The sequence below is a fragment of the Xenopus laevis genome, chromosome 1S (genome assembly GCF_017654675.1).
Source record: "Xenopus laevis strain J_2021 chromosome 1S, Xenopus_laevis_v10.1, whole genome shotgun sequence".
Classification (NCBI taxonomy): Eukaryota; Metazoa; Chordata; class Amphibia; order Anura; family Pipidae; genus Xenopus; species Xenopus laevis.
The window spans coordinates 94,139,599-94,167,228 of NC_054372.1; the positions used below are offsets into that span (position 1 = coordinate 94,139,599).

General features: G+C 39.5%; 1 long non-coding RNA gene across 3 annotated transcripts; it reads left to right on the forward strand.

Annotated features, from left to right (window-relative positions):
• Positions 1 to 9,982: 9,982 nt before the first annotated feature.
• Positions 9,983 to 27,250, forward strand: LOC121399373. Of its 3 annotated transcripts, none has more exons than XR_005964966.1 (6): positions 9,983 to 10,204; positions 10,955 to 11,098; positions 12,634 to 12,762; positions 13,656 to 13,810; positions 26,186 to 26,324; positions 27,074 to 27,250. It is a non-coding gene; the product is annotated as an uncharacterized LOC121399373 (long non-coding RNA). The 3 variants fall into 3 exon arrangements; XR_005964968.1 differs by having other exon boundaries at positions 13,664 to 13,810; XR_005964967.1 differs by having other exon boundaries at positions 12,642 to 12,762.
• The last annotated feature ends 380 nt before the right edge of the window (positions 27,251 to 27,630 follow it).

The following is a 27,630-nucleotide window of genomic DNA, read 5'->3' on the forward strand; positions in this document are numbered from 1 at the left end:
AGGAGGTTCTTAGTACTTATCTTTTCCACCCTCATCAAGCAGAGGGGCAACCCTTTTGCACAAAGTTATACTAAATGGGCATCTGACATGCCGCAGATAGAATTAGAAGACAGGGAGGACATGACCCACTCATACTTACCCTTGGTGATCAGTAATAATGATATCTTGATACAATATCGCACAATACACAGAACTTACTTTACACCATGGAAACGTCACTCTATGGACCTCTTGCCAAATAATCTATGTTTTAAATGTGGAGTCAACTCAGGTAATTCATAAATGCTTTCTGGACCTGCCCATATTTTCTATGTTTGTTTGTTTATTAAAATAAAACCAAAAAGGTTTGAATATTCATAAGAACACCGGATTTGCCAAGGAAATGTACAAGGGATCATTCTGATGTTTGTATTAGTAAGTAATGATTTATTGAATCCACTGATCTAAGTATGAGGATGTTCAAACAAATAAATAAAACCTTTAAAAAAAAAAGTGTGATTGCATTACTGTATAACTGTATAAGGATTCAATGTACAATGTATACATATATAGGTCATTAATAATATATAGGGATTTTTTTGGGATTTACTGTATATATAAACAATGTTTGGTGAAATAAGACACCAGACAATAAGATATTTTAGCTAAATTAAAATTGCCTAACTCCTCCAATAACATACTTGCATCACCTTAGAAGGCTCAGAGTATGCATGTTGCAAGCATTGTTAGCTACAGTCTAAAGAAAAATGGGGGATCTTTGGAGGCATTACAAACATGTCAACTCACTTGCATTTTTGTCAATAGTCACCTTAATTTAACCCCCTTCTCATGCAGTCATTTCCAGAAACAGGTCTGTAACAAGCTGTCAGCAATTTGCCAGCCCAATCCTTACTTATTTACTCCATTGAAATGCATAGAAACAGTACCTGCAATCTTCTAAACCTCTTCTATTGGTTGGTTGGGTTGTAAGGGTTTTTTGTTTTTTTTAGTGTACAGTATATACCAATTTATTGTACAGCACTGTGGAATATGTTTGTACTTTATAAATACATTTTGAAGAAACTGTAACCAAAAAATTTAAGTATTTTAAAGGAATGACTATTTTATAGTTTTGCCCTGCACTGATAAAACTTTGCTTCAGAAACACTACTATTGTTTATATAAATAAGCTGCTGTGTAGCAATGGGGCAGCCATTCAAATGAGTAAAGGCTCAGGTTACACAGCAGATAAGTTCTGTAGAACATAATGCGGGTATCTGTTATCCACTATTTAACCTGTGCCATATAGCCTTTTTTCAATTTCCACCATTGTTTATATGAACTATAGTAGTGTTTCTGAAGCAGATCAGATCAGTTTTACCAGTGCAGGGCAACACAACATGATATTTTCATTACTTGAAAAAACTTTAATTTGTTGGTGTTACTAATAAAACTTTAATTTGTTGGTGTTACTATTCCTATAATAATAAAGGTTTACATGGCTGCATGTGGGGCACAAACATTTCATTGTGGAGTGCCGTCTTCTGGCAAAGCATCTACCATGGAAGGCTAAACTTTAATGCAAACTAAAGTTTGCATTAAGCCATTAATAGAACAATGTCATACAATATTTACATTTGAGATTATAATTACATCTGATACTTTTATTGAAGCTTTTCTTTTGCTTTTGGAAATACTTTTTTTTTAAAAAAAAATAAATGTCTTATTTCCAGCCTCAAGAACTGTGAAACAACGCAGTTTTATAAAAAGAAACATACAACTCTAGCGGCCAGTTACAACATTCGCAAGACAGCTCACCTGAAAAAGGTGGTGACCTGGGTGTAAAAAACATCGGTCCCGCTCCTGGGCTCACAAATGCCTAAAACATTATCTAGGGTAATTTATCAGAAGGAACTCACCAGAGCAAACGGGTGGCCCGGTTACATTGCCCCAAGCTGTAGGTGAGTCACAATCAGTAGAAAAAGTTGAATCAAACTGGGTGAATGGAGTGCTTGTCAAACTTTTTCTACTCCAAATGTTGAAAATGTTATTAAATAATTAAAGGCCACTGGAGCATGCACAAAAGAAAAAAATAGAAAATGAAAACGGTATAAAGTTAAGGGTAATACAAATATTATATTACAACATTGTATTTTTTCAAATATACAGGTATAGGATCCATTATCCAGAAACCTGTTATGCAGAAATATACAAATTATGCTTTCAGTAGCAATACATATACAAATAACTAAAAATGTATTAATGTATTAAGATACAAATCACAGAAAGCTATCCGGAAAACCACAGGTCCCGGGTTTTATGATTACAGAGAAAAAGGGAAATCATTTATAAAACATATTTGGATAAAATGAATAAAAGTCTATGGGAGAAGGCCTTTCCATAATTTTGAGTTTTCTGGATAATGGGTTTCCAGATAATGGATTCCATAGACTTAATTTTATCCAAATAATCCAAATTTCTATAAATGATTTATTTTTCTCAGTAATAGTAACACAGTCCCTTGTACTTGATTCAAACTAAAAAATCCATATTGGAAGCAAAATGTAACAACCTTACCTGGTGGTCTAGTGGGAGGGGGTCTGCAGGGACGCCTGCAGCCCCCTCGGCGGGGACGCCCGCCACGCTGTTTCTTCTGGGCCGCAAATGGGAGATGTTTAGGGCGCGCGGCGCGTCTCTTCCTGCTTTATGTGCGCATGCGCGCTGGCGTGTGACGTCAGCGCGCAGTGGCGTGAAATTTAAAGTATTAAAGGCACAGTTTGGATTTTTTACATTGCCCGTGATAGGATTTTGTTCCTGGTGCTTCTGAGCTTTGTGCTATATTCTGAACCTGTTTGATTCCTGTTTTTGACCCCTGCCTGGCTATTCGACTATTCTGACTTCTGGATTCTGACCCTTGCCTGATTACTGACTACCGCTTCTGATTAACCCTCTGATTGACTCCCTGGTTTGACCTTTGCCTGTCTGATAATGTTTACTCTCTGCCTTACTTGGATGCCACCTGGACTTTAAGTCCAGGTGGCATCCAAGTAAGCCGAGGGCTCCTCCCGAGGCCCAAAGGCGGTCACACTACTGGTGAAGCACGAGCCGAGACCAGGGTGCCTGGTGTTTGTTCTGGTGTTGGGTGCCGACCGTGACACAAAACCAGTCTATGATTTTCTAGTAGAAAAAAGGTATGAAATTACAGAGAAATCTGTTATTTGGAAAACCCCCAGAAAACAGGTCTCATGCCTGTATAAAAAGGTCTATAAAGTTGAGTTTGTTTTCTCTGGAGAAAAGAGACTTGTGGTGGAACATAAATATCTCTGCAAACATCAACTAATTTTCATGGTATTGTACCAACGTCAATAAAAAAGTGTAGCAGACCACCATTTTGAAAATGTGACGACAAGTGCTCCAAAATACCAACACTCACATTCTATTTATATATACCTGTTCTTAATTTATCCAGAGGTTCCCTGCCTTTCAAATTATTTTAACATTGGTGATATGTAGCGACTTCAGTGTTGATATGTAGGGTTAAAAAATATCTTTGGCAAAAAAAGGCTGGTGATTACTATACATTTGTAATAAGTTTCAAATGCAGTGGGATGTCTAAAACATGCTCAAGTGTAATGTGGTGTTGCATATACAGAAGACCTGGAAAAATCCGCATTAGGAAGCCAGAATACAGTAAAGGAAGTAAGCTTTATTCCCCAGGTTCTGTTCACATTACTTGACTATGAAGATTTTCATTCATCCAGGTCATGGTATATCTAGTATAGGTCAATCTAAAAACAACTGGACTTGCTGATTACTCAGCAAGTCCAGTTGTTTTTTAGATTGACCTATACTAGATATTCACATTACTTATATTCATGAACTAAATGTTGCTACAGGTCTACAACTGCAGTAACTATTTCAGCAGTACATACAGTTTCATGAGATATACTGTATAACATTTTCTGATTAGTTTCCTTTGTTCCTTTATTATTAATGATATTTCATTTGTTTTGTCTTATACAAGTTGTAAATGAAGGAATCTATTACTCATTTAAGAATTAATTCCTTGTTTATCATAGGGATGGGGTTAGTCCATCTGCAGCAGTTATTTCATTACCTTTCTACTTAACACTGAACTAAACATACTCGATCAACTCAAGTATTTGTCTTGTACGTTATCCACATGGGAAACAAGGACTGCATTATATACAGGTGAAAGACAAAAAAGAAATCTATTTATAAAAAGTGTTTTTGTCTTTCCTAATGCGTGATGCTTATACAGTTTGACATACAATATAACCTGTGTATGGAGCTCTATATCTTACATAGTCTTTTTAACAACACCAAAGTGTGTTTATTGGTTCAAAATCCAGATGTTTTCAACCAAGCAGATTATTTGGTTTGTTCCCCTGAGAAAAATCACAGTCCATAACCGAAACATAAAGGTTTTTTAACCAACGGGCACACTCTGGTGTTGTTTTATTTAGTAGCCCAACGTTTCGATCACGTTAAGTGACCTTTCTTAAAGGAACAGTTCAGTGTAAAAATAAAAACTGGTTAAATAGGCTGTGCAAAATATTTATTTTTTTCTAATATAGTTAATCATAAATGTAATGTATAAAGGCTGGAGTGACTGGATGTCTAAAAGAACAGAACCCAACATCCTGCTTTTCAGCTCTCTAACTCTGAGTTAGTCAGCGACTTGAAGGGGGGGCCACATGGGACATAACTGTTCAGTGAGTTTGCAATTGATCCTCGACATGCAGGTCAGATTCAAAAGCAAACAATTTTGTCCCATGTGGACCCCCCTCAAGTCACTGATTGGTTACTGCCTGGTAAACCAAGAGAGCTGCAAAGCAGGAAGTTGTGTTCTGGCTATTATGTTAGACATCCAGTCACTCCAGCCTTTATACATTACATTTTTGGCTAACTAACTATATTGAAAACATTTTTTATTTTGCACAACCTATCTATTTACCTAGTTTTTCTTTTATTCTTATACTAATCAATTCCTTTAACGGAAAGTGAGCATTAAGCAGGGGTGCAATGAGGGCTTTACCATAAAATTTCTACAAAGACAAGATATCCTCTACCCCCAATATCATTATATTAAGGCTAACAAACTATTTTTTGCATACAGTTACAAAAAACTAACTCTCCTTTAATGGAGAAATAAAGTTAAAAGTGTAGAAAGCTGGACTATGTGTTTTAGGGTTCTATACCAGGCCAAGGTAACTTCAGCTCTATAGAAGTGAAGATTTAGAAATCAGAAGATGCCCCCTTATATCTCCCCATCATCTTTTTTGCTTAACTAAAGCACATTCTTTGTGATGCTGTCAGTTACCTAAGCTTAGTCAGACTCACTAAAAACTTTAAATATAGAATATAAAATTCACAATCCAAGGTTGAATAGTAATTAATTTGAATTCCCTTTATATGGCACCTCAGATACCAATCCAATTTTCATTAAAATGTAATACTTAGGCCTCAATCATCAGCTTATATGGCATATGAACTTCATTTTCTTCTTGGTAATTTGTAATGATCCCTAAGCTTAGCTTGTGAGAGCACACATTTGAGCACAACTTTGAAGGCCTGGATCGTTACTGCTTTAGATATGCTAAAGCTTTAAGTTACATAGTTAAATCAGGCTGGAAAAAGACCAAAGTTCAGCCCTTCCAAATGAAACCCAGCATCCATGCATACACACACTGAAACTGACCCCTCCATACACTCACATGCACTATAAAGAAACGTAACTAGAGGGGGGCAGGCCCTGGCGCAGGACGCGCAGCCGGGCCCCCCGCCCCTCTCCGTACACCAGAAACTGGCCGGGAATATGCGGTGGACTGACGGGGGGCCCTGAGGGGGTGCGGGCCCTGGCCCGCTCACACCCCCTGCTCCCCCGGTAGTTATGCCACTGGCACTATATATACCCATATTTATACTAACATAGATTTTAGTTTCACAATAGCCTTGGATATTATGCTTGTCCAAGAAATTGTCTGAGCACCACTTAAAAACATTAACAGAATCAGCCATCACAACAACATCCGGCAGGGCATTCCACAACCTGACAGTTATTTTCCTCTAGTCTAAAGGGGTGGCCTCTCTCTTACGGTGATCCTCTTTATGGGTAAACAGGTTCCCTGCTATTTGTCTATAACAACCCCAACCTTGACAGTCTTCCAGTGTCGGACTGGGATGCCAGGGGCCCACTTTCCAAACTATTATTCCTCCTCTCCTCACTCAACCTCTTTATTCTCCTAGTCTTTTATCTCTACATACTATACTCTATTCTTCCATTATTAAGCCTCTTTTTTCCCATAAATAAATAGGGAATGACCATGAAATAGACCAAATGATTAGAGGCAAAAGGGCCCACTGACACCTGGGCCCACCGGGAGTTTTCCCTCATAATTTAAGTCTTCCATCCCTCTAACCAGTTTAGTTTCACATCTTTGCACTCTCTCCAGCTCATTTATATCACTCTTAAGTCCAAAACTGCACTGCATACTTCAGATGAGGCCTTACCAGGGACCTACAAGGAGGCAAAATTATGTTTTCATCCCATGTGTTTATGCCCTTTTTGGTATGGTACTTTATTTGCTTTGGTAACTACAAAATTGGAATTAGACAACTCATCTACAAAAACACCTAGATCTTTCTCAGTTAAGGAAACTCCCAACACACTGCCATTTAGTGTATAACTTGCATTTATATTATTTTTGCCAAAGTACATAACCTTGCATTTATCAACATTGAAACTCATTTTCCTGTTTGCTGCCCAGTTTCCCAACTTAGACAGATCACTCTGCAAAGTAGCAGCATCTTGCATAGAACTAGGGATGCATCAAATCCACTATTTTGTATTCGGCCGAAACCCCAAATTCGCGAAAGATTCGGCCGAATACCTAACCGAATGTGAATCCTAATTTGCATATCCCCATTTTTATATACAAAATCATCTACTGCTGACATTGTGAAACGTCAACAAGCCGTCAGAAAACATGGTGCCAGAGAAGTACATTTTCAGCCTGGATCTTAAGTCAGAATTAAGAAACAAGGAAAACTGAGTCAATGACAATCTAAATTTACTACACCACTTGAAGTGAGACACCAGCGAGGACCATACACATATGAACATATCGGATGGACGCATATGGAATGCAAGTCGACTTGCTCCTGTTAGATATGACTTTGGAGAAGCTCCATTTGATGAAGGACATTCTCCTACTCCAGATGTCAACTGAAGAAAGTGAACCTATAAAGTATTGAGAGAATCAGAAAACTACCTGCATGGACCAAGGACTATGTGATGTGAATCATGTATATTATTGCTTTAAAATGCATCTGTTTAATGTTGCTGTTTATTATAGTTGTCCAAATGCTTTCCTACTATAGGGGGAATATGTGGTGTTTATACAAAGTAGATGTCACTGTGCTCAGCCATACTGTGCATACTTCCTGGTAGCTTAAAAGTGAAAGTGGAAGCTTACTATTGTGTAATGTCTGCATTACTCTGCTAATAAAGCACTGTTATACTCTACTCATCCTCGGCTACCTAAAACCTAACAAGTACCTGCACCACGGAGGAAAGAAAATGACACCTTGCATGATTGTTTGAAGAGCTGTAACCAGACTACGGCTGGGTGCCCCTAGGCCTCCTGCTGGTCATCACCCCATCTCCTCTCCTTTATTCATGCACATATGCAAATTTTCATCATCAGTTCTGGAGCACTGGGGATTGGCACAGAGGAAATTGTAAAAAACTATTGTATTTCCCATGCATCCCCAGTGTTTCTGAACCAGTGTGGATATGGTTGGGTGGCATGCTGCTCCTCTAAAATCCTGCTGCCCTAGGGCCTGGGTATAAATCAGCAGCTACAAAAATTATTTCAGCAAAGGTTATATTTTCTTTTAAAAGGTTTTCATCCCCTATGTGTGTTGGATGTCATGAATAACTTTTGATCTTTTAACCGCCACTTAAATACTAGGCCTATTTTATTCTAAACGGTTTTTCTGGTTTCTGCTATTCAGTTATAGCCCTATTACAACTTGAATGGCAGCCCCGATCACTACATAGTTGCTTATGTATATGAACTATGTGAGAGCTTCTCTAGCAACTATACAATATTTGTCAGTTCACGGTAACTTATATATAATATAAGCACCTTTTTGCATTATTGTCACCCAGACATAAACATTTGACAAAGCAAAATTTTTTTTTTAAATTAAAAATAGCTGTACTAAAGGTGTTTAAATCTTAGCTGTCAATCATATACTAGCCACCCCTCAGGCATAGAGGTGGGACAGTCTATAACTTTCTTTTTCCATTCTGTACTTGCTAGATGTCACAGCCCTCCTATAATTGTGTGACATGGGCATAAGCAGTGGTGTAAGTAGCTATTACTGGGCCCTAGAGCAAGTTGTTTTTCAGGCTCTCAAAATGTCTAGAGGTTGACCTGTTACCAATATATATTAAAATTATACATGAATTAGGGTCTTATGGGGCCCCTATACCTCCTGGATCCACCTGCAGTCTTTGCCCATTCATTAAGTCTGCTAAAAACCATTTCAACATTAAATAAACTCATTAGGATCAATTTGGGAATGATATGGATTAATGCAGCATAAGTAAGATCTAGTACAAGGTACTCATTTTTTAATCATTACGAGAAAAAATAAAAAATTTAAAAAAAATGCTACACTACTAAGTTTTCATTAATAACATGACAATTTCATTACTAGCTGTAAATTGCTTATAAACATACAATGCTTGTTTAATTTGTATTTAGGTAATAAAACTCCTACTGTCCTTATATATAACCATTAGGGTAAATGTGTAATAAGTAGTCAATTCCAATCCACTGTTTTCTTCTTGTCCTTGCTCATATACCAAATCCGCAGCTGACTCCACTCTTGATGACGTGACTCTGCCCCATTGATGTAACAATCCACCCCCTTGTAGACCCAATGACCCCCCCCCCCAGCCCTGGCCAGTGCAGTTCTTCAAAAAAGGTGGCAACCCTAATCACCATATGGGTTTATATTATAACGGGAGATATCACTAAGCCCTGATTATATGAATGTATTGAAGATATATTTTCCAAAATATATACAAACTTTGTGTTAAATGAAGATGAGCTGTTTGTATACAAACTGCTTTCTGTCTGGAAGATCTCATATTTCAGATCTCAGAAAATGATCGACCACATCTGAATTCTTTAAACACACAAGTCAGAAACATTGAGCATTTTCTGGACTTCTATTTGTTATAGTTGCCTCCTGCAGCAGGATTTCTGTGTATATTCATGGCATGTAGAATAAAATCATGGCATTTTTCTGTACGCTCTGCTAGTGATTTCATTCCATGTGCAGTAAAGGAATAGTAAAGGTTTCCAATTTTTTTCATATGATTTAAGTGCAACATGTCACTGAATCCCTGGGGGAGGGGGTTAATTTATTTTGCAGATCCCAAATGATACACTAAACTCATCTCATAACTGATTTACTAAGAACAGTGTCCAATGAAAAGTCTCACACATAAACACTTAAGCATTTTTTAAAGGGGGGCTGCTATGCTGAAATTCACATGGAGATTTTCCAGATATCTGTGTAGTTAGTTTTATAAATATGAATATAGAACATGTAAATACACCTTTCATGTCTAACCCACACACTAGTAAGGTAACAGTTTTCAGTTCAGAATCAGCTCAGTTCAGCAGTGATATTAAAATGGTGACACAAGTTCTGAACTACAACTCCCAGCATGCCATGACAGCCATGACTGGTACCCTGTGGCAAGGAAAGCAATGCCAGATTAAAAGAAAAGGTTGAGAGGTTGCAGTAACACCTGACAGAGCTCTGATATTTCTTCATTAGGACATACTGATCTGAAATTAACACTGCCAAATCAGTGCAGAGACATTATGCTTAGCAAAGGAGGAGTTAGGAAGATTGTCCTAAACAGGATCCCCTCAAATTGCTGACTAGGATTACTTTCAACCAGGAAGTCCTACCTGAGTGGCACAGCTTTTATTCTCAGTATCAACAAATACTTGGAAGGATATTTGGATATTTTAGATGGAAGTTTGGTTTATAGATTAGCCATTAACCTTAACCAGCGTCGGACTGGGCCTGCTCCACACAGCCGCCGCTCTGGACCTCCCCCCATCCGATCGCATAAAGAATTGATGCATGTAAATTGATGCATGTAAACCAGGTATGCGGGGGTGGGGGATTTGCTGCTGGGAAGGGGGCTCTGATGTAGCAGCCAAACTGGGCACATACATACCCCTATGGTTTGGTCAAAATATTGCAGAAATCATTCAATTATGATTGAGCAAAATACTGCATCTTTCTTATGAATTTTTCAATATAAGACAAGCAGCATCTGATATATACACACAGTTATACACACAATTACAATGTACAGATCATAATGGTCTGTTTTAAAGGAATACAAGTAAAAGACAATTCAGTATTATAAAATAGGGGTATGTCCCATTAATATAAAGGTATGGGACATGTTATCCAGAATGCTCAGGACCTGGGGTTTTATGGGTAACGGATCTTTCTGTAATTTGGATCTTCATACCTTAAGCCTCCTAAAAAATAATGCAAACGTAAAAAACACCAAAAATTATGGTTTTGCTTCCAATAAGGATTAATTATATCTAAGTTTGGATCAAGTACAGGTTACTGTTTTACTTTTACCGAGAAAAAGGAAATCATTTTTAAAAACTTGGATTTCTGGATAATGGATCCCATACCTGTATTATAGGTTGCATTCCTGTATTTATATATGTGTCTGCACTGACTGCTGAGATATGTATATGGGCCTGCAATGCCATTTTTTGAACTGTCTTTTGCTGAAACTGCTGGCAAGAGAGCAGTGGTGGTAAAAGACTCACAAGGTTTTTGTCATTCAAAGCGAATACTTAGCATTTAAATCTACATTTTTTTGGACTAGAGCGCTCTAGGAGTGTGGTGGTGAAGTAAAGAAGAAAGCACCAATACCAAAAGAAGACAGAGAGAATACAAGAAAGACGATTGGAGAGATTTGGAGGTGATGTGGATAAGGGAAAGAGGATGCAAAATCAAGACAGAAAAGAAGGTAAGGAAAAGGGGCTTTAAATAATGTTATGAAACGGCTCATATATCTAATAAATGGTTAGTGATGGGTGTATCTGACCTCTTTCCCTTCACTGAAATTTTTTGACACACAACAATTTTTTTTCACCCATTTGGAGTCTTTATCAGTGAAACCAGATGAAAAATTTCTCTCATATCTATATAAGGTACAAAATGTAACAAGGGACAGTAACCAATAGTAACTAACAAGATGCAAAACAGATGCATTTTTATGTGACTAGAGCTGTAGAAAACCTTGCACAACCCTAAATCATCTTCAGTTGAGCAAATAGACGTGGTCAATTTTTGCCTCTGTGTCATCATTAATTGCTGCATTTACTGTTATCTGTTCATGGCTGCTAATGCCTGCCACTCTTTCAAACCCCACATGATATTTGTAATATTAGTGTTATTGATGTATTCTGTTTCCACCTTTTTTTGTTTGGGAGGGCTGTAATTTTCTAATATGTGGACTCTTCTGCAGATTAACATGAATTTTTAGATGGGATGAATCATGTCACTTATCAATGGGGTGTCTTTGCACAGGAAATAAAAACAAATTTAATAATATTTAACCCAGCAATGAACTTTTATCACACTTTTTTTTTTTTTTATCCCTTTTCATCATGAGCTCAATTTTTATGTATAGAAGCAGCATTGATTTGCTATTGATATAATGTAGTCCCTAAACTAAATTTGAATAGTGGTCAAATTTATAAGGAGCTTTGAATCCAACTAGGGATGCGCTGAATCCAGGATTCGGTTCGGGATTCTGCCTTTTTCAGCAGGATTCAGATTCGGATGTTTTCCCATTCCCATCCCTAATTAGCATATGCAAATTAGGGTTCGGATTCCATTCAGTAGTCGGCCTAATGTTTCGTGAAGGATTCGGGGGTTCGGCCGAATCCAAAATAGTGGATTCGATGCATCCCTAAATCCAACATTTCATACAAAACTATTTATGACTAGCAAATGGAATGCCCATTGGGCAAACATGTGGATGTCAGTGGAAGCTTCAGCTACTCTCAGCATGATGTTATTGGGCAGGGTGGCAGAACATATGTTACATACATATAAGCACATCTCTTGATCCCTGATCCCAACCACTGGCGCAACTGTTCCTTCAGTGTGTACATGTTATATATGCAGTTAAATTCCCATGTACAGATCATAATTCATAAGGTCTGTTTAAAGTTATACAAGTAAAACATAATCCAGTATTACCCAAATTGAGGTATATCCCATTAATATATTAGTTATAGGTAATATTACTGTATTTGTAAATGTGTCTGCACATTGACTGCTGAGATATATACCTGGGTCTGCAATGTAATGGTATTTTTCAGCTTGAGCCCAAGGTGATGATGTCACTCAAGAGGCTTTGGCACAGAATAACGTTTTTTAACTGTCTCATTCTGAGACTGCAGGCAAGAGAGGAGTGGTGATGAAAGGCTTGCAAGGTTTTTGGAATTCAAAGTGAATACTTAGCATTTAAATCTGCATTTTGTTGGACTGGAGCCCTCTAGGAGTGTGAAGAGGAGGCAATTGGCTGAAGAAAAGTAGAAAGGACCAACAACATTGAAGAGAAAAAACAAGAAAGAAGATTGGAGAGATATGGAGGTGATGTGGATGAAGGCAGGGAATAAGGTAAGGAAAAAGGGCTTTAAATATTGCTACGAAACCTCTCATATGTTTAATAAAAGGTCAGTGATGGGTGAAGCTGACCTGTTCCATTCACTGAAATTTTTTGACGCACAACAATTTATTTTCACCCATTGGAGTCTATCAGTGAAACCAGGTGAAAAATTCCACTCATTACTATATAAGGTACAAAATGTTCCCAGGGACAGTAACCCATAGTAACTAACAAGATGCAAAACAGATGCATTTTTATATGCCTAGAGCTGTAGAAAACATTGCACAACCCTAAATCATCTTCAGTTGAGCAAATAGACAAGGTACATTTTTGCCTCTGTCCCATCATTGTTTGCTGCATTTACTGTTTTCTGTTCATGGCTGCGAATCCCCTGCCACTCTTTCAAGCCCCACATGATATTTGTAATATAAGTGCAGATTAAGATGAATTCTAAGATGACTCATTAGTCACTTATCAATGGGATGTCTTTGCATCGGAAAAAAAAACCAAATTTAATAACATTTAACCCAGCAATTTACAGATCATAATTCATAAGGTCTGTTTAAAGTTATACAAGTAAAACATAATCTAGTACATAATCCAGTATTACCCAAATTGGGGTATATCCCGTTAATATATAAGTTATAGGTAATATTACTGTATTTGTATATGTGTCTGCACATTGACTGCTGAGATATATCCTTGGGTCTGCAATGTAATGGTATTTTTCAGTTTGAGCCCAAGGTGATGATGTCACTCAAGAGACTGTGGCACAGAATAACGGTTTTTAACTGTCTCATTCTGAGACTGCTGGCAAGAGAGGAGTGGTGGTGAAAGATCTGCAAAGTTTTTGGCATTCAAAGTGAATACTTAGCATTTAAATCTGCATTTTTTTGGACTGGAGCCCTCTAGGAGTGTGAAGAGGAGACAATTGGGTGAAGAAAAGAAGAAAGGACCAACAAAAAAAGAAGATGGAGAGGATGCAAGAAAGAGGATTGGAGAGACATGGAGGTGATGTGGATAAGAGAAAAAGGATGCAAAAGCAAGGCAGAGAGAAAGGTAAGGAAAAGTGGCTTTAAATATTGCTATGAAACCACCTCTATATACAGTATAATGAAAGGTACTAAATTTGTCCAGGGACAGTAACCCATAGCAACTAATAAAATACCAAACAGATTTCTATGTGACTAGAGCTGTAGAAAACCTTACTCATTTTTTTACACAACCCTAAATCATCTTCCCATCAGTAGAGCAAGTGGAAGGGCCAATTTTTGCCTCTGTCCCATCTTTATTCATATGGAGGGACATAAAGCCAAGCAAACATTCCATTGCTTGGAAATCATTCCAACAAGTTTAAATGCAATCAAACAAAGTTCTGGCACAAAGGTTATTAGCCAAAAAAAAAAAAAGACAACCTATATATATCTGTGTTAAAATGCATTTACAACTGAAAAAAAAGTATTTGTATGTTAATCATCTGGTCTCTGCTGCATTCTTTTAAATGTCAGAATATGTATGATCAATTATACTTCCAAACAATGTTTAAACTGTTGAACATTTATAATTAATGTTACTTGACATTATTAAGTTAGAATCATGCCCCTGAACCTTTGTGTGCATAAATTATAGACTTCCCGGTGTAGGAATGATTCTGTTGACTATACACAGAAAGATATGCTTGACCATTAATTCTGTTAGATAAGAAGGTTGTTACATGATTTGGCAAAATAGTTGGTGGACCAAACCATTGATATAGGTTGGTAATATGTCATTTTGGCCAAATTTATGAGGCAGTGTCTCCCTGTAAGCATCATTAATTCTGCATAGTAACTGTTTCCTTTTACATTTAATGTCGTTGTTTTGTTGTACATGTATAGGATCTATTACTAGGAATGCTCTGGGAATTTCTGGATATGGGCAGTAGTGTAACTAGATGTTACTGGGCCCTACAGAAAGTTATTTTTCAGGCCCCCAAAATGTCTAGAGGTTGACATGTTTTACCAATATGTATTAAAATTATACATGAATTAGGACCTAGTGGGCCCCTATATCTCCTTGACCCCCCCTCAGCCTTTCCCCATTCATTAAGTCTGCTAACCATTTCAACATTAAATAAACCCATTGGGATCAATTTGGGAATGATATGGATTCATGCAGCTTAATTAAGATCTAGTACAAGGTGCTAATTTTTTAATCATTATGAGAATTTTTTTAAAAAATTGTTTGTTCTAAATGAACTAGATGTCTGGATAAGTGATCTTGCCCCTGTACAAGGCGTACATTTGGTTCCCCTTTACCTGTTAATATTTTTTTTCTATAAAGCTAGTATAAAGTTTTCATTAATAACATGACAATTTCATTATTAGCAGTACTTTGCTTAGAAACAAACAATGGAGTCACTGTTTTTCCTATTCTTTATAGACAGTGGGAATAGGGACAGAAAGAAAAGCACAAAAAAAGGGATTAGATAAGGGTCTGATGCTGCTAGAGGAACGTGGTGAGAGTTTACCAGTCTCCCTCATGACAAAAGAACTATGTGATTTTCGGTGGAAAAAAAAACAAGATATAGGGATGGTAGGTGTAATGCATTCAAAAATAAGCCCCACCCAATTGCACACCCACCAGCACACCTGTGTGGCCCTTAAGCATTTCATGACAGACACATTGTGTGGCCCCAAAGCATTTAATGAATGACACAACTTGTGGCCCAAAAGCATTTTATAAGTAGAGAATGTGACCCCAAAGCATTTTATGACTGACACAACATGTTGCCCTCCAGCATTTCATGACTAACACAGAGCATGAGCCCCCAGCATTTCATGTCAGGCACAGTACATTTGATAATCATGGATTTGGTTTATCAGTTTTAATTTAAAAGTAAATTCCACATGTGCATCCATTATTACTCAACAGGCAATACCTTTGCTAGTTAATCTATAATGGAACAGTGCTTGGAATAATCCCAAAAAAACCCACACTTTTTGACCAGAGGACCCCTTTAGTGGATTCCAGGTGCACTGCCTGGTTACTGGTCATACATATGTTTACCGAAGTTATGCCCCAGCTGCTTATAAACACAGTCAGGACCGCCATCAGAAATCGCAGGGCCCTGTACGACAAAATTTCCTGGGCCCCCTGGGCTGCGCCCACCACAAGCCCCACCTACAGGTCCACCCTCCCCACCACACAGTAAAAAAACAAAAAAAATATTGGTGGCTAGGGTTCTCACATGTTAATAAAAACATTTGTGGCTAGGGCCCCCCCATTAAAAAATATTGGTGGCTAGGACCCCACATGAGATAAAAAAAATTGGTGGCCAGGGCCCCCCCCCCACATTATAAGAAAATTGGTGGCCAGGGCCCCTTAAACGTCCATGCCTTCCCGAAGTCAGCAGCTCTCAGAAAGATTGGGGGCCTGGCTAATCAAGTAAGTGTGGTGTGGCCCGGGGCCCCCCTTACCCTTGGGCCCCCTACAACTCTCCCCCCTGTCCCCCCCTGATGGCTGCCCTGAACACAGTGCAAGTAGATGTACTACTACAACTGCTATGGGGTCTCGGGCATAAAGCAGCAGGGCAAGTTTATAACAGGGAGTTGGGGCTCAGGATCTCTACAAACTTCTTTTTCTACCAATTATGTTATCGTCTCAGTTCCCATTTTGTTTCTGTTTTCCCTCTTTCTATTTTTCTCTTTACTTTCTGTTTATCTTTACCCCATCTCTTTTCTTATCCAGTATCTCTTTGAGGTCCAACTCTTTAAAACGCCTTTAGAAACTCGTTCTTGCTTCTTTCTATCTCTATGCCATTCCCTTTCTCTCTTTTTGCAATTGTCCAATAAAACTCATCTTGCTCTGCTCCCTATTTGCCAAATCAATGTCTTTATTTGTACATGACATCTCTCCTATCTTTAGCCTCTCACCCTATGTTCCAGTTACCCCCGCTCTTTGATTCCTCTGCCTAGTGACCCAGTGTCTTCACCATTCTGTGCAATTGCATTTTCTTCTCCTGTATGTATCATACTACTATTGCATTTATTTTCAGACAAACACACGGAAAAACAGACACATACTTACAAAGGCAGACAGGCACACACTCACTCACACAGACACACTCACATTCCTCTTAATTTTGCTTCATGTCCCCAACACACACAGACACATATACAGACATACACATTCACACAGATACACACAAGCACACACACTCTCACACATTACTTCTCTCTTTAGTTTGCTTCCCCAAAAGATACATGCAGGAAATTGAAAAGCACTTTTAAAGAGACACTCAGACACACACACTCTTACACAGAAACACAGTCACATACTTTTATACATACACACACCTCCTCTACTTACTTTGCTTCCCCGGCAGATGCATGCAGATAGTTTAAAAGCACTTTTAAAGACACACTCACACACACACACATATTCCCCTTAAAGGGGTGATTCACCTTAAAGGGATCTGTTAGGATGTTGCAGAATGGCCAATTCTAGGCAACTTTCTAAATTGTCTTCATTATTTATTTTTAATAGTTTTTGAATTATTTGCCGCCTTCTTCTGACTCTTTCCAGCTTTCAAATGGGGGTCACTGTCCCCATCTAAAAGCAACTGCTCTCTAAGGCTACTTTTTGTTACTCGTCTTTCTGTTCAGGCCTCTCCTTTTCATATTTCAGTTTCTTATTCAAGTCAGTACATGGTTGCTAGGGTAACATACCCTAGCAATCAGATTGTTGAAACAGCAAACGGAAGATCTGCTGAATAAAAAGCTAAATAAATTAAAAACCACAAATAATAAAAAATTAAAACCAATTGCAAATTGTCTCAGAATATCACTTTCTACACCACACTAAAAAAATTAAAGGTGAACAACCCCTTTAATTTGCTTCATGTACCCAACAGACACATATTCAGACACACACAGAAAAACACACACTCTCACACAGGCACACACTCACACCCTACTCCTCTGCTTATTTTGCTTCCCGAAACATACATGCAGGAAGTTTAAAAGCACTTTTAAAGACACCTTCAGACACACACACACAGACACATTTCCCCTTAATTTGCTTCATGTACCCAACACACACAGAGACATATACAGTATACAGAGGTAGGTGCGCTTGGCCGGATTAACTAGTAATTGCCGGACACTGATGTCGTTACAGCACTCTTAGATTGAACCGGTAGTTTTCTTTTAATGCCTTCCTTCTAGGTCTTATCGATCTGTTCGGCGGTGGGAAATTGACTGGTTCTCACGCCGGTTGTCTGCTCGCAGCTGCAGTGTTCCACCGGAGTCAGTATGTTCAGCGTGACACCTGTTTGGAAGAAAAAACTCACATAGCGCAGAGGAGCCGGCTTCACAGTGCGGGAAGGAGGTGAGTATATGCTTACCCAACTCTGATGTTACTTAGCACTTAGAACCCGTACGGGTAGCGGTCCTATTAGGCTTTTGGGATTCCTGCCAATCTTCTCGACGGTCTGCTGGGATAGTTTAGTCGTACAGGTCACTGGTGGCTGCTGCCAGTCGTTGGTTTCTTCCCAGTGTGTAACTCTTCGGGTTTTAGCGTTTGTAAGCGCTAAAGGTTTTTTTTCAGGCAATCCTAGGAGTCAAGGAGCTTGTGGACCTAGAAGGGAGGCATTAAAAGAAAACTACCGGTTCAATCTAAGAGTGCTGTAACGACATCAGTGTCCGGCAATTACTAGTTAATCCGGCCAAGCGCACCTACCTCTGCTTCACAAATTATTCGCTTGTGGATACGTGGATCCACTTCTTCCTGGTGCAGCTCAACCCCTTAGATACCCAGCAAGCGCGGATCTCCAACCCCCTCTCTATATCTATATACAGTATACAGACACACACTCATATAGACACACATAAGCACACGCACTCTGACACTCGCATACTACTCAACACTGCTTACTTTGCTTCACCGAAAGATACATGCATGAACTTTTAAAAGCACTTTTAAAGACTCACACAGACACACACTCTCACAGAGACAGACACACACAGACAAACACTCACACAGACACACACTCAACCACTACTCCTTTGCTTCCCTGACAGATACATGCAGGAAGTTTAAAAGCACTTTTAAAGACACAATCACACAGACACACACACACTCTTACACAGAAATGCACACACTTACACTGAAACACACACATACTCTTACACAGACACTCACACATGCACACACTCACACACTACTCCTCTGCTTACTTTGCTTCCCTGACAGATACATGCAGGAAGTTTAAAAGCGCTAAAAAGACACACACACACACACACACATTCCCCTTAATTTGCATGTTCCCAACACACACAGACACACACTTACACAGACACACATTCACACAGACACACCCACAAACACTCAGACAGACACACACAGACACACAGTCACAGAGAATGCTTACTGTGCTTCCCTGACAGATACATGCAGAAGTTTAAAAGTGCTTTTAAAGACACACACACATACACACACACACACACACACACTCTCCTCTTAATTTGCTTCATGTACCCAACACACAGACACACACACTCACATAGACACACACTCACACACTACTCCTCTGCTTACTTTGCTTCCCTGAAAGATGCATGTAAGATGTTTAAAAGGACTTTTAAAGACACACATTCACACACTCTTACACAGGAACATCCACATACTCTTACATAGACACACACTCACACATGCATAAACTCAAACACTATTTAGACACACACTCACACAGACACACACAAACAAAAAAACTAACAGAGACAGACACACACTCACACAGACAAACACTTGCACAGGCACACTCTCACACACTACTTTACTTCCCCCGAAAGATACATACAGGAAGTTTAAAAGCACTTTCAAAGACACACTCAGCCACACTCACACACAGACCACACACACACATTTCCCTTAATTTGCTTCATGTTCCCAATACACACAAGCGCACACACACACTCTCACACAGACACACACTCACACCCTACTCCTCTGCTTACTTGGCTTCCCCGACATATACATGCAGGAAGTTTAAAAGCACTTTTAAAGACACATTCAGATGCACACACACACTTTCCCCTTAATTTACTTCATGTACCCAACACAGACACATATACAGACACACACAAGCACACACACACTTTCACACAGACACACACTCATACCCTACTCCACTGCTTACTTTGCGTCCCGAAAGATACATGCAAGAAGTTCCAAGCATCCATCTTCCGGGTCCTCGGTAAGCTGACTGGGAGTTCGATATTTCTGCACATGCGCCAAATTGGACGGAAATTGCCGGACTCCAAGTCAGCTTACCAAGGACCCGTAAGATGGATGCATGGAACTCCACTGGCAGAATCTGCGCCGAGGGTAAGTATAAAGTATGGGGCATTTTCCCTGGGGGGCAGTTAGCCTGGGGTGGAGGAGGGAGGGGGTCTACCTTGGGTTGGGGGTATGGTTGTTTTTTATACAGGGTTGAATTCTCCTTTAAAGACAGACACACACACACTCTTACACAGAAACACACACATACTCTTGCAGAGACGCAAGCACACACTCACACACTACTCCTCTGCTTACTTTGCTTTGCCTACAGATACTTGCTGGAAGTGAAAAAGCGCTTTTAAACACATTCCCCTTAATTTGCTTCATGTTTCCAACACACACACATATACAGACACACACTCACATACAAGCACACACACGCTCACATACAAACACACACATTCACACAGACACACACTCACACAGACACACACAATCACAGAGACTGCTTACTTTTGAAGACACCCTCACACATGCTCACAGACACACAAACACTTTCCCCTTTATTTGCTTCATGGACCCAACACACACACAGACACATATACAGACACACACAGACTCACACAAGCACACACACTCACGCAGACACACATGCACACATACAAAAACTCACACACATACTCCTCTGCTTACTTTACTTCCCCGAAAGATACATGCAGGAAGTTTAAAAGCACTTTTAAAGACACACTCAGACACACACACTCTTACACAGAAACGCACACAGACACGCACTCACGCATGTACACACTCACACACTACTCCTTTGCTTACTTTGCTTCCCTGACAGATACATGCAGGAAGATTAAAAGCGCTTTTAAAGACAAACTAAGACAAACACTCTCCTCTTAATTTGCTTAATGTACCCAACACAGACAGACACGCATACAGACACACACACACTCTTACACAGACACACAATCATGCAAGCACACACTCACACACTACTCCTCTGCTTACTTTGCTTTCCGAAAGATACATACAGAAAGTTTCAAAGCGCATTCAAAGACACACACAGACACACACATTCTCCTCTTAATTTGCTTCATGTTCCCAAGACACACACACACATCTACAGAAACACACACTCACTCACACAGACACACATTCACACTACTCCTCTGCTTACTTTGCTTACCCGAAAGATACATACAGAAAGTTTAAAAGCACTTTCAATGACACATTCAGACACACACTCACGCAAGCACACACTCACACACTACTCCTCTGCTTACTTTGCTTCCCGAAAGATACATACAGAAAGTTTAATTTGCTTCATGTTCCCAACACACACAGACACATATACAGATACACACACTCACACACACTCACTCACACAGACACACTACTCCTCTGCTTACTTTGCTTACCCGACAGGTACATGCAGGAAGTTTAAAAGCACTTTTAAAGACACATTAAGACACACACACACACTCTCCTCTTAATTTGCTTCATGCACCCAACACACACAGACACATATACAGACACACACACTCACTCACACAGACACACATTCACACACTACTCCTCTGCTTTCTTTGCTTACCCAAAAGATACATACAGAAAGTTTAAAAGCGCTTTCAAAGACACACTCTGACACACACTCACACAGACACACACACGCACACACTCTCACACCTCCTCTGCTTAATTTGCTTTCCCAACAGATACATGCAGGAAGTTTAAAAGCACTTTTAAAGACAAAATCAGACACACACTCTTACACAGAAACACACACATACTCTTGCAGAGACACACACATACTCTTACACAGACACACTCACACATCCACACTATTCCTCTGTTTACTTTACTTCCTCTACAGATACATGCAGGAAGTTTAAAAGTGCTTTTAAATACACACAGACACACACACACACACACACACTCTCTTAATTTGACACATACTCACACAGATACACACACGCACTCACACAGACAGACACACACTGCTCCTCTGCTTACTATGCTTTCCCAACAGATACATGCAGGAGTTTAAAAGCACTTTTAAACACACTCAGAAACACATTCACACACTCTTACAGAGAAAAACACACGCATACTCTTACACAGACACACACTCATGCATGCACACACTCACACACTACTCCTCTGCTTACTTTGCTTCCTGATAGATACATGCAGTAGGTTTAAAAGCACTTTTAAAGACACACAAACACTCTTACACAGAAACACACACATACTCTTACACACTAACACACTACGGTTTAAAGTTTAAAAAGGGTTTTTAAAGACACACTCAGACACACACACATTCTTCTCTTAATTTTTCTTTATGTTCACAACACACACAGTGACATATACATACACACACACAGAAGCACACTCTCAAACCTCCTCTGCTTACTTTGCTTCCCCAACAGATACATGCAGGAAGGTTAAATGTGCTTTTAAATTCACAATCAGACACACACAGACACACACACATTCCCCTTAATTTGTACCCAACACACACAGATATGTATACAGACACACACAAACACACACACTCACACACTACTCCTCTAATTACTTTGCTTCCCCGACAGATACATGCAGGAAGTTTAAAAGCACTTTTTAAGACACACTGGGGCTCATTTATAAACACTGGGCAAATTTGCTCCTGTCCAGTAACCTATGGCAACCAATCAAATGATTGCTTTCAGTGCTCAACCTGTAGCTGGCTGAAAAAAGCTAATCATTGATTGGTTGCTATGGGTTACTGGACTGGAGCAAATTTGCCCAGTGTTTATAAATGAGCCCCACTGAGACAAACTCACACACAGTCATATTCCCCTTAATTTGCTTCATGTTCCCAACACACACAGACACATTTACAAACACACACACTCACACACAAGCAGACACACACACACACTCTCACACAGACACACACTCACAGAGACTGCTTATTTGCTTTCCCGATAGATACATGCAGGAAGTTTAAAAGCACTTTTAAAGACACACTGAGACAAACTCACACACACACACACATTCCTCTTAATTTGCTTAATGTTCCCAACACACACAGACACATACTGTATACAGACACAAATACTCTCACGCAGACACACACAAGCATAGACACACACAAGCACACTCACACACTCACACACTACTTCTCTGCTTACTTTGCTTCCTGAAAAATACATGCAGGAAGTTTAAAAGCACTTTTAAAGACACACTCAGACACACACTCACACAGACACACACATACTCTTACACAGACACACACACACACACTCTCATACCTCCTCTGCTTACTTTGCTTCCTCAACAGATACATGCAGGACGTTTAAAAGCACTCACTTTTAAAGACACACTCAGACACACATACACAACTCTTACACAGAAACACACACACATACTCTGACACAGACACACACTCACGCATACACACACTACTCTGCTTACTTTGCTTCCCCGGCAGATACATGCAGGATGTTTAAAAGCGCTTTTAAATACAAACTCATACAGACTCCCAACACAAACAGACACATATACAGACACACACACTCACACACTATTCCTCTGCTTACTTTGTTTCAGTCCTACGCAGCTGATGGATCTAAGTTAATTGCTAATTTGTTGCCATAGGTTACTAGTGTACAATTTGCTCTTACTAGCAGGGCATTGAGAAGTGGATGGAGGTGGAAGCTTCTCTCAGCATGACATTATTGGACAGGGTGGCAGAACATACCTGCTATACAGGGGTCTAAAGGTGGAGAATGCAGGGTAGTCCCATACCTGCTGCACAGTTGTCAGTCATTGGAAAGGGAAATGGACAGTGAGAAGTTGGTAGTAACACTGGTGCAAGAGGGTGAAGTGAATAGGTGGTGCAAAACTGGTGTTTGGAAGAAGGAGTAGTAGCTATAGGAGCCAAACAGTGGGAATAGAAGCTCAAAGAAATGCACAAAAAGAGGTTTGGAGAAGTCGCTGCTAGATAAACATGTGGTGCAGAAGTTGAGAGCTTCCTGGTCTCCCCCATAAGAAAAGAGCTATGTAGTTGAGGTGGGGCGAAAAAACATAGAGGGATGGTAGGTGGAGTGCATTTAAAAATAATCCCCACCCAATGAGACACCCACCAACACACCTGTGTTGCCATTAAGCATTTCATTAATGATACAGTGTAGGGGCCCAAAGCATTTATTGACAGATATAGTGTGTGATTCAAGCAGTTCATGACAAATGTAGCATGTCCCCCCCACCAGCATTTAATGACTGACACAATGGGGCAAATTCACTAAGCCGCGAAGCACCGAACGCTAGCGTTAATTCGCTAGCGTTTGGCATTTTCGCTACTGCGCAAATTCACTAACGAACGCTGGCGTAGTTTCGCTAGTGTTACTTCGCAACCTTACGCCAGGCGAATCTTCGCTAGCGACGAAACTACGCAAATTCACTAACTTGCGCAGTTTACTGAACGCTACCTTTTACGCTAGACTTCCTTCGCCACCTCAGACCTGGCGAAGCGCAATAGAGTAGATAGGGATTGTTTAAAAAAAAAATTTTTTCTAAGTCCCAAAAAAACGCTGGCGTGTTTTCTACATGATGGCTGATAGGCTGAAAAAGATCGAAATTTTTTTTGGGCTCCCCTTCCTCCCCCCTACATTTCCTGACTCATGGCAACTTACCTAGACAGTGGGCACATGTGTAGGGCAAAATAAAATTTTTATTTGCTGATTTGAAGGTTTTCTAGGCATTTGTAGTGCAGATACGTGTTCCTCCATTGAAATTTGAATTTCGCGCCGTATGCAAATTAGCCTTCGCTAGCGTAACTTCGCTTTATATAGCGAATCAACACTAGCGCAACTTCGCAACCTTACGCTACCCCTGTGCGCAACTTCGGATTTTAGTGAATTTGCGGAGCCCTGGCGAAACTACGCCTGGCGAAGTGCGGCGAAGTGCGGCGAAGTTGCGCCTGGCGCAACTTCGCATCTTATTGAATTTGCCCCAATGTGTGGCCCCAAATCATTTCATAACAGGCACCGCATGTAGCCCCAAAGCATTTTATGACTGACACAGCGTGTGGCCCCAAAGCATTTCATTACTGACAAAGAATGTTATTTAAATACAGAACTCTGTCTGTTAATGTGGCTAAACTCTGTCTGTTAATGTGCCTAAAATGTATGGTTTGTTCATGTGCACCATGAATCCTAGGATCCCAGGGGCCAACAATTATTTATTAAAATGGCAGTTTTCTACTTAGGATAACCCAATGGTACATGCTACTTAAAGACATGCTGACACCAGAAAATATCCTTTTTTTATATCCATCATAACTTTATCATTGAATACTGTTTATAATTTTGCCATAAAAGTATTTGCTTGATGCTTTTATATTACCTTTCTTACCCCCATGTTCCTCTATGAGTGGGCTGCCATATATGTGCAGCAGGAGTCTGCAGTGGCGGAACTACCGGGGGGAGCAGGGGGTGTGAGCGGGCCAGGGCCCGCACCCCCTCAGTGCCCCCGGCAGTCCGTTCGCCGCTGAAAATGCGGCCAAATGCGGCCGTACAGAGGGGGCGGGGCCCGGCTGTGCATCACGCACCAGGGCCCGCCCCCCTCTAGGATCGCTACTGGGAGTCTGTTAGCATTAGTAACTCTAACTGACTGAGATGGGACAGTAAGGTTGGCAAAACAGTCAGGTTAAAGTGACAATTACTTTACAAAATTACAATTACAAAAGCAGAACTATCAGCAAAAATTGATCAACGTGACCTATAGGTAACTTTTAATGTAGATTAATATTTTGAAAATAATTTTTTTTAGTGTCAGTATCACTTTAAGAAGTATATTATTATGCATTTGCATTCACTTATAAATATATGGTACATGATCGAGTAGACTTACAGTATGAAGATCCAAATGTCAAAAAAATCTGTTATTATAAAAGCCCCAGTTCCTGAGCATTCTGGATAGCAGGTCCTATGCCTGTTTTGTACTGTAAATGTTTTGATGCACTACTCCTGTAAATACATCTTTTGCTGACAGCTAAAAATACAAAATTCTTTTTGTAAAACTCATTTTGTGATTCCCTTTAACCCCATCTCCCTACGAAATGGCACTTATTTCTAACACCTGCATAAAAATATTGTTCTCTCTATATTACAGAGATTGGAAGCCAGAAAACATCATGCTGGACCAAGAGGGTCACGTAAAAATATGCAACTTTGTTCTGGCTGTTGAGAACATGTTCGTTGACAGGACTATCACTGACCAAGCAGGGACGCTACATTACATGGTACCAGAGGTGAGACATGCAGTTATATATAGTTACACCACCATTGCAAAAATGAGTTATGAGCAAATACTATGATACTTAACCTTTAGCTTAGGCTTCAAGATTTTCATTTCCAATGAAATAGTTTTTCCATTTTCAACTCTGATCTGTGGGCTCATTGAGCCCAAGATTCCTCCTTCCCTGAATGAACTTTTCAAAGATCTTCTAGGAAATGTTGGTATGAGCAGTGAAATAGAGGATCGGTTTCATTCTTGTAACATCATGAATGAATGAAAATTTAAATTTTTGCTTTGTCTTAAAATATTGCATTATTACATACTGTATACCAGTTATCTAATAAGCAGAAACTAATTTAAATAGTCTCTAACATATGTATGTGCTGTTTCCTCCACTAAAATGAAATTCAAGACAAACTGACACAACTAAAATACCTATATAGGATTTATCTTACCCCACAAAGGCTCCACAGAATGAACCTTGACATAGCTTAAACCTGTCCCAAGTGCTCTGACCCAGTAGCAGAATATTTCCATATAGTCTGGACTGTGATACATACCTTTTGCAAGCAAGTGCTGCCAACCATCCAAACAAAAACAGCTCTAATAATACCAGGGAATCCAAACATAACCCATGAATATGTGTAGAAGGAGTGTCCACTAGGAGATGTACCCTCTTATCAATCCTCCTCATATATGCTTAAAAGGTTATAGCTCTTCATTGAAAGGCTAATTCTGATCCAACAATCCCATTCTCATTAGATCCTTCTGGTACAAGTTAAAAAAGAATGGCCAAAGAACACAGAAACTACCTTGGTAAGTTATATAAAATATGAGGTGACTGGCTAGATCCTAAAAAACACATATAAGGATCCGAAGTCGCCCGAAGTTTCCTCGTGAGGTTTACATAAGTAGGTAGTTATAGATGGGTAGGTAGGTTAGGTTTAGATATGATAGAGTAATATGTCTTGGATAAGTTAGGGTAGATTATCTTTTAAATACTGTAGGATTTAGAACAGGAAATTAGTGGCTAGGTAGCATAGGTCTACTATAGCCCAGCTCAAGATTAGTAGGGTAGGTTCTAGAAAGGATAGAATGCGATAGGGAAGGATAGTTTAGCATAGTAACAGCATAGGTAGATCAGGTATAAATAAGAGATAGGAACTAAGTAATAAGATAGCCGTTAAGATAGTATAGCAATAGTGTCAGGCTAAGCTATAGCATAGCGTAGGTTAAGATAGGTATCAGATCACGGTAAGCGATAAGGATTAGGTACTAGATAGGTACGGTTAAGACTAGGTAGGATTAGGTACCTAGGT